This window comes from Myotis davidii, unplaced genomic scaffold (genome assembly GCF_000327345.1).
Source record: "Myotis davidii unplaced genomic scaffold, ASM32734v1 scaffold399, whole genome shotgun sequence".
Classification (NCBI taxonomy): Eukaryota; Metazoa; Chordata; class Mammalia; order Chiroptera; family Vespertilionidae; genus Myotis; species Myotis davidii.
In genome coordinates this window covers 2730391-2742257 of record NW_006292094.1, presented here as the reverse complement: position 1 = coordinate 2742257, position 11867 = coordinate 2730391, and the positions used below count along the sequence as shown (strand labels likewise).

Sequence of the window (11867 nt, the reverse complement as noted above, 5' to 3'; positions counted from 1 at the left end):
GGGGTGGCCCCGCCTGCCTGCCGGAGCACACTCCCCCTCCTTCGTCTCCCCGCCCTCCCCTCCCCCCCACTGATGACAGTGCAGAGAGGCCTGGCAGGCTGTGGGCAAGCCTGGGGGGACAGGGGTTAATGTGGGGTCAGGGCTGGTGCTGCCTGGGGTAACAGGGGCCATTGGGGCCTGAGGGGCTGACTAAGCCAGAGAACTGCTGGGATCCAAGTCCCTGGGACAAGCAAACTGATTCAAAGTGCGGGGAGGTGGGGGGTACTGGTAGGCTCGGCTCCAGCAGTCAGGAGAACAGCAGCAAAGACCCGAGATGCAGGCTCTGTAAGTACTATGAGCTGGAGTGGGCTCAATGTGAGGGTCAGGGTCCTGAGAGCCTCCTGGAATCGCAATAGTATCCATAGTAACAGCTGATGCAATACTATATAAGAAAAGGCCAGCGACCATAAGCATAACGACCGGAATGACCGCTGGACCAGTCGCCATGAGGTGCATTGACCACCTCTCAGCCCCTCCCCCCCACCCCCCTGGCCCACAGGCTCCGATCACAGCATGGTGAACGGGGAACCACAGCGAACCGAGGTGAGTGGCAGCGGGGTGGGACTGGTGAGCAGGTAGAACAGCCAATCTCTTGGTCCCTCTCCCCAGCCCACAGGCTCTGGGGAACCGGAGCCATGCTGTGATCAGGGAACCATGGTGAACCGGCGGGGGGGCGGGGGGGAGCGGGTGTGTGAGGGGGGTGGCGGCAGGGCAGGACTGGGGACTGGCGAGCGGGCAGAAGATGGCCCTGATCACAGGCTAGGCCTAGGGACCCTACCTGAGCACGATTTCGTGTGCTGGGCCTCTAGTAATAATATAATAGTACTGACATTTATCAAGTGCTTATCCACGTCAGCATTTTCTATGCATTTGCTCACTTCATCCTCACAAGTGTATGAAATCAATACCTCCTTAAACAGATGAGGAAACAGACACTGAGATGGCAAAGGATTCGCTCCCTGTCACACAGCTGGTAAGTGGGAGAGCAGGCTGTTTGGTTCTCAGAACTGGCCCTTTTAATGACTAAACCGTTCTGGATACCAGCTGGTTTTTCCTGCTGTTCTTGGGAGAGGGGGGCTGAGGTGTGAGTTGGGTCTGCCTGGCTTAAGGAGCCTGGGGGAGGAAAAATTGGGATGACCTGTGACACTGTCTTTTGAGGGGGTGGCCTCTCTGGAGATGATGTCACCTTTTTTGGATGAGACTGTGTCACATGGCCATCTCTAGCTGCAAGGGAGGCGGGTAAAGCATGGATCTGGTTTGTCTCTGTCAGGGCAAAGCCGGTGATGGGGAAGTGGATTGCAATTGTCTGTTGAGACCAAGCGGCACTATCTGCTATGGCCCCAACCAAAATGTTGTCCCTCTATAAAACCAATCCACTCAGTGTTCCCCCCCAAAATGCAGACAATTTCGGCTCCCAGGTCATGGCACGTGCTGGTTTCTCTGCCTGGAGCGCCTTCCTCCTCTTGTCTGTCTGGTGAATGCCCACTACCTTGCAAGATTCGGCTCGGCGGCGCCTTCTGTAATCTGGGGTAGACGGACCTCCCCTCTGTTCACCGAAAGCTGCTCCGATTTAATTCTATAGCCTGGAGTCAGCCGACTTGCTGTGAAGGGCCATTTAGAGGCTCTGTCAGCCTCTGCAGGCCATCCATTCTCCAGGGCAGGCACTGGCCATGTGTACATGAATGGGCACAGAGCTACTCCAATCAAACTTTATTTGTAAAAACACAGGGAGGACCAGGTTTGGCTGGTGGGCCATGGTTTGCTGAGTCCTAAGTGAGAATCCTTGCTCATGACCTCAAGGTTTACCCTGAGCTTTGAAGACGGTGAGATGATGAGCAAATGTGAGTGATCATAACCCTTTTCTACCGAATATCTGCTTTGTTCCCTCCCTCGCCGGCCAGAGTCAAGTGACTCCCCAGACTTAACGGGTCACTGAGCTCTCGTCCAGGCAAGGTTAAGGGTAAGCGGCGTCTCCTCAGGGCTGGCTAATCATTACTGCACAGGTTTAAAGGGAATGTCAGGCAAGTAATTTTCTTACTGAAAATGAGAACGGGAACCATAGGCACTGAGCACGCCCCCACGAGCGGTGTGGGGTCACTTCTCATGGCGCATCCACCGACGACAATTGTTCTGCTGGCCTGTGCCAAGCAGCGCTTGCATCCGTGGGGGCTCTGGGCACCCAGGCGAGTGTTTCTGGGCCACCCACCCCAGGCCTTGTCTTTCCAGCTGACACTGCCTGTGTCAGCTCATTCCGGCTTTGGAAAATGCATTCCGGGGCCAATAAAGGCTGGACAGTCACACTCTTTTCTCACCCTGTTATTAAAACCCAAATGGCTTTGCGGGGCCCTAGCGTGGCCAGGCGAGGTCCCGGCTAGCTCGGCAATGGCCCGAATGCCACAGAAGTGGGGTGTCCAATGGGAAAGACAAGGCCTGCGGTTGATCTCTGGTTCCCACCCGATTCGGGTGCTGCGATGCCGAGGCAGTGAGTGAAGCGCAGTAGCAGAACATGGAACCCGCGGTTTTACTGAAAGGCACCCGTGTTTGAAACTCTGCAAGGTAGCTTTCCTCTCCCCCGCTGGGAACCTGGGCCGGTTACGTCACCGCCCCAAGCCTCAGTTTCCCGTTTGTGAAATGACGACCAGCTGCACAGTGTTGTCGTGGGAACGGCCGCCGGGTGGAAGTGCCGGGGTGCCCTCCCCACAGGGCAGCCAGCCTGGGAAGCAGGAAGGCCCCGGGTGGGGCCAAGCCAGGAATCGCTGAAAACTGGCTCCAGAAAACTGGCAGAACCAAACCCAAGCTGGGCTTCCCAGTGCTCATTGGACATTAATCAGCAGAAACAAGAACCAGCCAGAGAAATGAGGAGCATGAGCTCATGGAACCTTCCCACCCCGAGCTTTGCTCACTCTGGGATGGCAACTGGTCCTCCCCAGGCCGGGCCCCAGCTGCCTCGAGGGAGGACGGTGGCGTGGGGGGCACAGGGACAGGGGGAGTGGTGCCTCATTTCAGAGCTTCTGTCTTCATCTCCACCACCTGTTCTCAGGAACGCTGCCTTAGGTTACCAGAGAGGGCAGCCGGGACCATCCACCAGAGGCCTGGGGAGATGTGTAGATGTCCCCCAAAGGACAGGAGAGGTACAGGGAGCGGCCGGACCTCCCCGGGGGCCCCAGCTCTTCTGTGATGGAGCTGCAGGCAGGGGCCAGACTAGAAGAGTCCTCTGAGCTCTGCACACCCCTTCCAGATAAGGAAACTGAGGTCCAGGGAGAGCCAGGGAGGTGCAAAGCCAGGCAGCAGGGTCGAAGCCAGGCTGGGAGCTGAGCTCAGAGCTCTTGCTACTGACCCATCCGCCTGGAACTCCCTTTAGAAGTGAGGTGGGCACCAGAGGTGGGCACCAGAGGCGGGCAGGAAAGGCGGGGCCAGGTCGGAACAGAGGGGGCAGGGTGAGTCAAGGAGGCAGATTCTAAAATTCTGAACGAGGTCACAGGAAAAACCTCTCCCCACCACGATGACACCCACATGGGAACAAGGATCCTCCCTCAGCCTCACCCCAGATTGTATTCAGATCACGTGTCCCCACCCAAAAGGAAGGAGCAACCCTACTTTGGCCCCATGTGCTTGGTGGAAGACGTTCGAATCCTGGTCCTGCTGCCTCCTCTCGGTGTGTCCTTGGCCAGGTCACTTCCCCTCTCTGAGCTCCAGTTTGCCGGCCTGCGAAACTGGAGTGGCGGCAGGTGAGGCTCTTGTAAGCCACCCAGCCGCAGGCAAACGGGCGGTCTGACCCCCGGCTTTTATTTCTGTGTAAAGCAGATGGAGGCAGCGAATTCCCCATGGCTAGCAGGTGTCTCTGCCCCTTACAGAAGGGCTGAGAAACACGCCGAGCACCCCCTGCCGAGCCGGGACCCTCCCCTTTCTGCTTGAACAGCCGCCCTGTCACCTGTCCGGGGAGTGCTGAACTCCGCGGCTGCAATCTGCTGTAAGTTGCATTCCAGGCCGACTCTCCATTCATTAGCATGTGATCTTGTTTGTCCTGCCCCGGCCTGGAATTTGGACTCTTACAAAACCCCAGCTACAAAAGAACAGGTTGGACCAAGACTGCTGGGTGAGGGCAGGAAGTATCCTGCAGGCTGAGTGTTTATTACACAGACCCAGGCCGGGCCCACCCAGCAGGTCTGAGCTGAAGCCCCGCTGCCCTTCCTGCTGGCGCTGATGTGAGAGCCTGAGGTCTGACCTGACCCCACAGCAGACAGCTCCCAGATTCAGATCATGGTCTGGCCCCACCCCAAAGCCAGGTCTTCCCTCCCGATGACGGCAGTGTCGCCTCTAATTATCTGCTGGTCCCCTTCGGTGGGGCGGGGACGGTCATCCTCACCATCGCTCTAGGAAGGTTTTACAGTGCAGAGTGGGGGCGGGGCCTCTGATCCACTGAGTCACCTGGCCAAGGTCTCGGAGCCAGGAGGGTGGAGCAGCCAGGGCGGCTGCTGGTACACTTTGCCGTCTCTTCCTTTCTTAGGGTAACAAACCCAGATGCCGGTCCACCTGGGCTGGGCACAGGCCCAGGCCAGGCCAGTCACACGGCCACATCCTCCTGGCAAAATGAGAGAGGAGCCTGCGACCAAGCAGAGCCAACCTGACACTGTTTAAAGCATTTTGCACCGATAAACACACACGCATCTGAATAACCCAATACATAATCTAGGTTACACATGACCTAGACCCCATTAGACAGATGAACAAACTGAGGCCCAGCAAAATCAAGTAAGTTGTTCCAGGTCACGCAGTGGGAGGGCTAGGACTCAAACCAAACAGTCTGGCTCAACCCAAAACCCACACTCTCAACCGCTAGGCTAGCCCGAACCTGAGTACACTGGGTGTGAACTTGGGCTACAGGAGCGTCGGATGTCTTCTTCTCTTCTGTTTTCTGTGAGACCTGCCAGGCCCTCCTCCACTGGGCCTCTGGGTGCCATTCTAAACATCCCGACCCGGCCACTCTGCCTCTCAGAGCTGCTGAATCCCTCTGTCTCCGATGGAATCAAGTCAATGTACTGTCTTACAATTGGGTCTGCTCTGCCTCCCCTCCATGCTCAGCCACACACTGTGATAAAAGTTCATAAACCTACACCACCACAGACACATAGACACAAACACACACACACACACAAACACACACACACACACACACACACACACACACACACACCACCCTTGCAGACAGACCAAACCACCTCTAGTTTCTGCAGAACGTTGGCTTTGTTTCTAGGGCAGCACTGGTGATGCATATAACAGAAGCCACATATGTAATCGGAATTTCCCCCATAGCCACATTTAAAAAGAGCCCGGCCGTTGTGACTCAGTGATTACACGTCAACCTATGAACCAGGAGGTCATGGCTTGATTCCCAGTCAGGGCACATGCCTGGGTTGCGAGCTTGATCCCCAGGTTGGGGGCGTGCAGGGGGCAGCCGGTCAATGGTTCTCTTTCATCACTGATGTATCTCTCTCTCTCCCTCTTCCCTTCCTCTCTGAAATCAATAAAAATATATTAAAAACTAAAAAGGCAAAAGAAAGTAGTAGAAATACTTTTAGTAACCTCTTTAATATATTCAAAATATTCACATTTAAGCTGTAATCAATATAAAACATGCTACGAATTTGCGCTCATTTCTGCAATCTGGCATGGAACGTACACTATCGTGCAGGTCTCGGCTGGTACTAGGCACGTGATTCTACCGAACCGGACGGTGCGGCTTCAGAGTGAGCCCCCCAGACGCCTCGAAGATGCGGGGCAGGTAGGCGATGGTCGTGCCTGTGTGGTGCCCTGGGGCAAAGAGTTGAGTGATGGGGGCTGAAGGCAGGGGGGCCACGTCCACATTGCCATCACCACGCCAAACCCCACAAGGGCATATTAGGAAAGGCATCTTATCTGGGGATTTCAGCCCCATTTGCCCTGGAAGTTGGAGTTGGATGCCCTTGTTCTGTGCACAGCCTGTATCCCTGTCCCTGCGGGGGACAGATTTGTGGGCACAAGTATGAGGGCACAGGTATATCCAGCCACGCTTCCACCTTGCCCTCCTTTCGGGACCCTCTCTGACCTGAAGGAACCAGACGCATGTCTGTCTGGCTTCCGTCCCACCACCATGTTGTTCAAAAAGCCATCAGGGCAAGAAAGAGTGCCTTCCCTCACCATCCCCCCGCCCCTCCACTTCCACGCCCTCCAGCTCAGGGCCTCCTGGAAGCCTAATCCACCGCTGTCCTGGGGTGGGCTTCACCCTGCCCTGCCCTCAGGTCACGGTAGACAGGCAACAGCCTGACAACCACCCCCAACAGCCGCCATCGCTAACGGAGGAGCCCAGATAGTGTCCTGTGTTGCTTTCCCAACCCTTTGAAGGGCTCAGCAGAACAAAGGGTCCCTGTTTACTAGTCACCGCCCTCCCGAAAAGGCGGTCAGGGCTGGAGCTGACCATTTTCCCCGGTGCGTGCCATCCGTGGTGATTATTCCGATGTTAATTATTCACTCGGGCAGCCACGGAAGAGAGGCGAAAAGCAAACAATGCGATTAAGAAAGACCCTGTGTCATCAGCACGCAAGCCACCTTCTCCCCAGCACGTCCAGTCCGGAGGCTCGGCACACGTCCACCTCCCACCCCCGCCCCTGTGGCCTTTCCTGCATTCCTTCCCTTATGCCCGTCCTCGGTGTTCGTTTTTATCCAGGCTCCTCCACCAAACAATGCCTCAGACACACGGGAACTAACACAGCATGGGGACGCCAGCTGCACCCGTTCTGACAAACACAGAAGTAGGATGCTAACCAGGATGTCAACCATTTGACCACACTTGGCAGCTGCGAGAGCTATTCAAGAAAGGCCCCTACCCTTTCACCTGGGACTTGTCACACAGAAATCATTCCTGAAAGGGAGGCTGTCACGTGCATGCGCATTAATAGTCCGACTAGCGCCAACCAGTAACCGCAAACCCAAATGCCAGGGGGGTGGAGGCAAACGCACAGCGCCTCGAAGCACCGTATGGGGATGCAGCCGCGCAAAGGGTGGGGAGCTTATGCGGCCACATCCAAAGTGCTTGCAATTCGATGCTCGGTGTATGAGGCAGAACACCAGACTGCCCCCCTGAAACCTCCCCAGACCCCGCGCAGCCTGCCTCAACCAAGTTCTGCTCTTTCCTGCCTGTTTTCCCGGCCGGGCCAGTTCAGGCCTCGTCGCTGCCAGAACACACGCCATGTTGGTGCACAGCCGCTCATGCCCCCTGCCCTCCGCTGGCCCTGGGTGCCACTTCGGGCAGACAGGCTCTCTACTGGATCTGGCTCAGCACGGCTTACTGAGTGCTCACTGAACGAAAGAATCAGCGACAATCATCTCGGCTCCTGTTTATTGAGCACCTACTACGTGGCAGGCGCTGTGATCGGCATTTCCCACGCATTGTTCCACTTCTTTTTCTGAAATAATCTTACACAGTTAACACTATTACCATCCTCTTTGTACAGATGAGAAACTGGAGCTCAGAGAAGGGGTCACCTACCCAAGACCCTGCATCTGGTAAAGACGGGAGATGGGATTTGAATCCAGTGTCTGTTGATTTCAAGATGCGTGCGTGTGTGTACCTACCTATGGCGATATAGATAAGTAGGAAGAAATCAAGGAAGGCTAAAACGATGGTTGACGTGGCTGATGACGCGTGGGGTGGTGGGTGATTTTTTCTGTTTTGTGTACCATTTATTTCCATGTTAGGGTAGGTGGGCTGAATAGGGAGGATCCCGCGAAGATTCCACGCCTGCCTGGGGTTGAGCCCAGGTAGCCTGAATATCTTAAAGGGGAGCAAACCATGTCGGCCCGTTAACGTCCTTCCTGTTTACCTGCCAGGGCCCAGGGGACATTCCGTTCCAGAGAGATGTCATGTGCAAGACCTGGGCCTGCGACTCGTGCCAGGACCAGAGAGAGTGTGTTGCAATGAGGCGTGCGACTGAGCAAGCCCAGCCCACCTGGGTGCCAGTGTGCTCACCACTCCACACTGCTCTCCCTTTCTTTGCTGGAAGCTGAACAGATGATGTTTCAGGGTGCATCTCATCATAGGGGGGCGGTGCCGGGACACATGGACGACGGGAGAATATGCTGTGGCCACCGTATCCACGGAAGCCCTAAGATTACAAAGCCGATGTTATCTCTAACCGAGTGGAGTTGCTAGAAGTCGAAGAAGATATTCACCACACTGTTTTAAGCTTGCGTCTCATCACTGTACCACTCCGCCTGTGTGTTATGAGTTAATGTTTTAATAAATCCTGTAATTATCGTGTGAATAGCATAATTATATCGCTTTGTAATTTTTTTCAGTGCTGACAGCTTGAATTTGGTAAATGCACATGTTTAAAATATATTTCAATTTTCCTAAATTTTGTTTCAGCATGTCTTCATTTTTAAAAACATATACTCCAAAAAACCTGAAAAATAAATGAAGTGGCTCAGGCTTCATTTATTCCCTGAGAAATCCAGACCCCTGGAGTCTGAGCTTATGTGAGACAGAGACAGGCTCGGCTCCTGGCACATTTCGGAGTGTTCATTATGCTGCAAATGGAACCTATTCCTCAAAACAAAATAAAATAAATAGGGAAAAAGAAGAAAAGAAGATGAGAAGAAGCAAATTCTAGAGTTTTGAAGGGGCAGCATGAAACTTCCATTTTAAAATGGAGACCTATTTCAGTCATTTTTATGTTTCTTCCTTAAACACCGCTAAATGACAAAGGAATAAAAAAAAGGTGTAAGTTTGCAAAGACAACGATAAAAAGAGCTTAGATATGTCAATTTTATGAAAAAGGAAAGTGGATGGGTGAATAGTAACCAATTTTGTCAACTAGAGAAAGTTTAACCTAAGCCAAAGAGAGAGACGCTGGACAATACCAGAGCATCGTGGGAAATGGAGACACCAGGCATCTGGGAGGTGGGTGAGGAAGAGAGCTGAAATAGAAGGATGGTTAAAGAAGCAGAAGATGGCAAATACCACCACCATCATCACCATCACCATCACCATCATTGTCATCACCACCACCACTATCACCACCATCACCATCACTACCATATCATTACTATCATCACCATTATCACCATCACCATCATCACCACCATCATCACCACCACCACCATCATCACCCTCACCATCATCATCATTACTACCACTATCACCTCCACCACCATCATCATCATCACCATCACCACCATCACCACCACCACCGCCACTATCATCACCATCATCACCACTACCACCACCACTGCTATCACCGTCACCCTCACCATCATCATCATTACCACCACTATCATCATCATCATCATCATCATCACCACCATCATCACCCTCACCATCACCACCATCACCACTACCTATCCTAACCATCATCACCACTACCACCACCACCACTATCACCATCACCCTCACCATCATCATCATTACCACCACTATCATCACCACTATCATTATCATTATCATCATCATCATCATCGTCACCACCATCACTACTACCATCACCACCATCATCACCATCCACTACCATTATCTCCACCACCACCACTGCCTGCCTCATCCAGTGAAAGCCTCCATTATCACAGCAAAAGCCTGGATGCTTTTCTTGGGGGAAGGTGAACTGGAGAGACACTATCATGGCTCAGGATAGGAGAAAAGACCTTATTTACAGGGGTCTTAAGTGAAAGGCTCCATCTTGAACACAGAGATCCACACTGGGTGCCGGGGAACCGCCCCAGGCAGGAGCCTGGAGGACTCCCTTCTAAGGAAGCTGAGCAGCCTGAGAGCAAAACCCCTTCACCACTTTTCCACACAAGCCTCACTAATGAGCTTCCAAACAGCTTTCCAGCTCTTACAGACGAACACCAGCCAAAGCCACGCAGAGCCTAACAAACCACACAGAAAACGGGACCCAACCGTGGCAGGCGTGGCGTTGGGGGCAGAAGGAACAGCCATCGAACCAGGAGAACCACAAGAAGACCCTCAGAAAGAGAGGATGGCTTTTCACTCCTCAGAGAAGGGTCTATGAAAGTGAGAGTTCAGAGAATGAGAAAGAGCCCTGTGAAAAGAGAGAATAAAAGAGAGCGTGGAGGTGGGAGGGGGGAGGCCTGGGCAGAGTAACACACCAGACAGCAAGGAGCTTTGGCTGCGGGGCACCTCATTCCCATCCACCTGCAGCAAAGACGTTTGAAAACCCGTGGGTTTAGCTACAGGTCGTAGCCAAACGGCATTTGTTGTGCACTGAATCTCCATAGCAATCCTGGGCATGAATTATTCTCCTCCTTTATACACTGACTTGCAAAAAGATACAGTATGAGGTCAAAACATACGAAACAGCCGGTTCTGTAGGCCACTGCCATTTCCATGTCAAACTACTAGAGAGTCTGAGGTCACCCTGCAACTTTTTCTGGCCAGAAGTATAAAACGTTAGTAGATAAGACGTCATGACCTGGGGTCTCAATGTGCTGTTTCTTTGGTGTGTGTTTTTCACATGCCATGCTTAAATCTAAAAGGAGAGAAGACGCATATGTTTGCTGTGGTCACTAAAGCCCTCTTTCTAGATTGGCTGTGTGTGTGTGTGTGGTCTAGGTGAAGAAATGGCATGACTGCATGTCCCGAGGTCACGGGGGACAGAGCGTGCATGCTGGTGGGAGTGTGGCTGGAAACAGAAAGCCATTCTGGATCTTTCCGTCAGCTGACTGCACAGCGGTGAGCCCTCGGGAGGAAAGCGCAGCTCTCAGGCTCCGGGCACTGAGGCAGGAACTCCATCGCTTCTGCCTGCCCTTGTGAACTGCCCGCGGACGCCTCCCTGCCTGGCGTCTGGGATGGAACCTTTGAGTGGTGAAAACGCAGCTATAATGTCTTTGGTCACTCATCTTATATAACAACAAATCCTCCCCAGACGATTATAGTCCCGGGAATAGTCTCATTTCCATAATTAAAATTTCCAGCCTGGGCAATGGAAGGAACTTCATATTTTATTTAAAGTGAAGGTGTGTCTCCTCCCCCCATGGGGCCTGGTTGGGGTTGGGCGGCCACTGCCTGGGCCTCCTCTGGCTCCTCCAGGTGAAGTGGGGGGTGGGCTGGGCGGGGCCAGTCCCTGCACCCGGTTCCTGGCTCGTTTCCTCTGGCTCTGAGGCTGAAGTCTGGTCCTTTCTCTCTGGTCGCTCAGTGGGTTCAGGAAACCTTATCCCGGGGGGGAGGGGGGGCCCCATCTGGGGGGCAGGGAGGGATTTTCTCTCCGGGCTGTCACCTCTTACCCACTCACCACGGGGGTCATGGCAGCCGGTGGCCTTTCTGTGAAAAGCCTCAACCAGCTGCTTTGCATGCTCACACACCCACGGAAAATGCCCACGCGTCCTCTCCCCAGCGAGCGCCTGGGTGCTGGCTGCTCCCAGCTCAGCGCCCTCCTCCCCTCCCCTCCTCAGCCAGCGTCTTCTCCCCTGCAGCCTGTAGCTGGTGGACAAACACCAGCCCCAAGTGCTCCCCAAACTCCAGGGACACAGGCCACGCTCTCACGGGGGTCCTCTGGCCTCCAGACACAGGCTTACAAAGTCCCCCATCTCCTCCTGCCTGAGGAAGGGAGCGGAGAGAGAACATGCCAGAGCGTCCACGCTTTTCCCAAGACCATCTGACCTCCCACCTCTTCAACCTCGGCTCTATACCTGGAGGGGTGTGGGCTCAGGACTGAAGAGCTGGATTTGGCGCCCGAGCAGGGTAGGTTCTGCGCGGTGACACCTGGCGTTTGTTTCCGCAGGTGCGTGCGTGGTAGGTGCATTAGGGGGGAGAGGTGCTTGTAGTGGGTCTATGGTGC

General features: G+C 54.0%; 1 long non-coding RNA gene across 1 annotated transcript; it reads left to right on the top strand.

The window, feature by feature from the left end:
- Positions 1 to 6378: 6378 nt before the first annotated feature.
- On the top strand, positions 6379 to 8347 carry LOC107183346. Its single transcript, XR_001514132.1, has 2 exons — positions 6379 to 7581; positions 7906 to 8347. It is a non-coding gene; the product is annotated as an uncharacterized LOC107183346 (long non-coding RNA).
- Positions 8348 to 11867: the final 3520 nt, after the last annotated feature.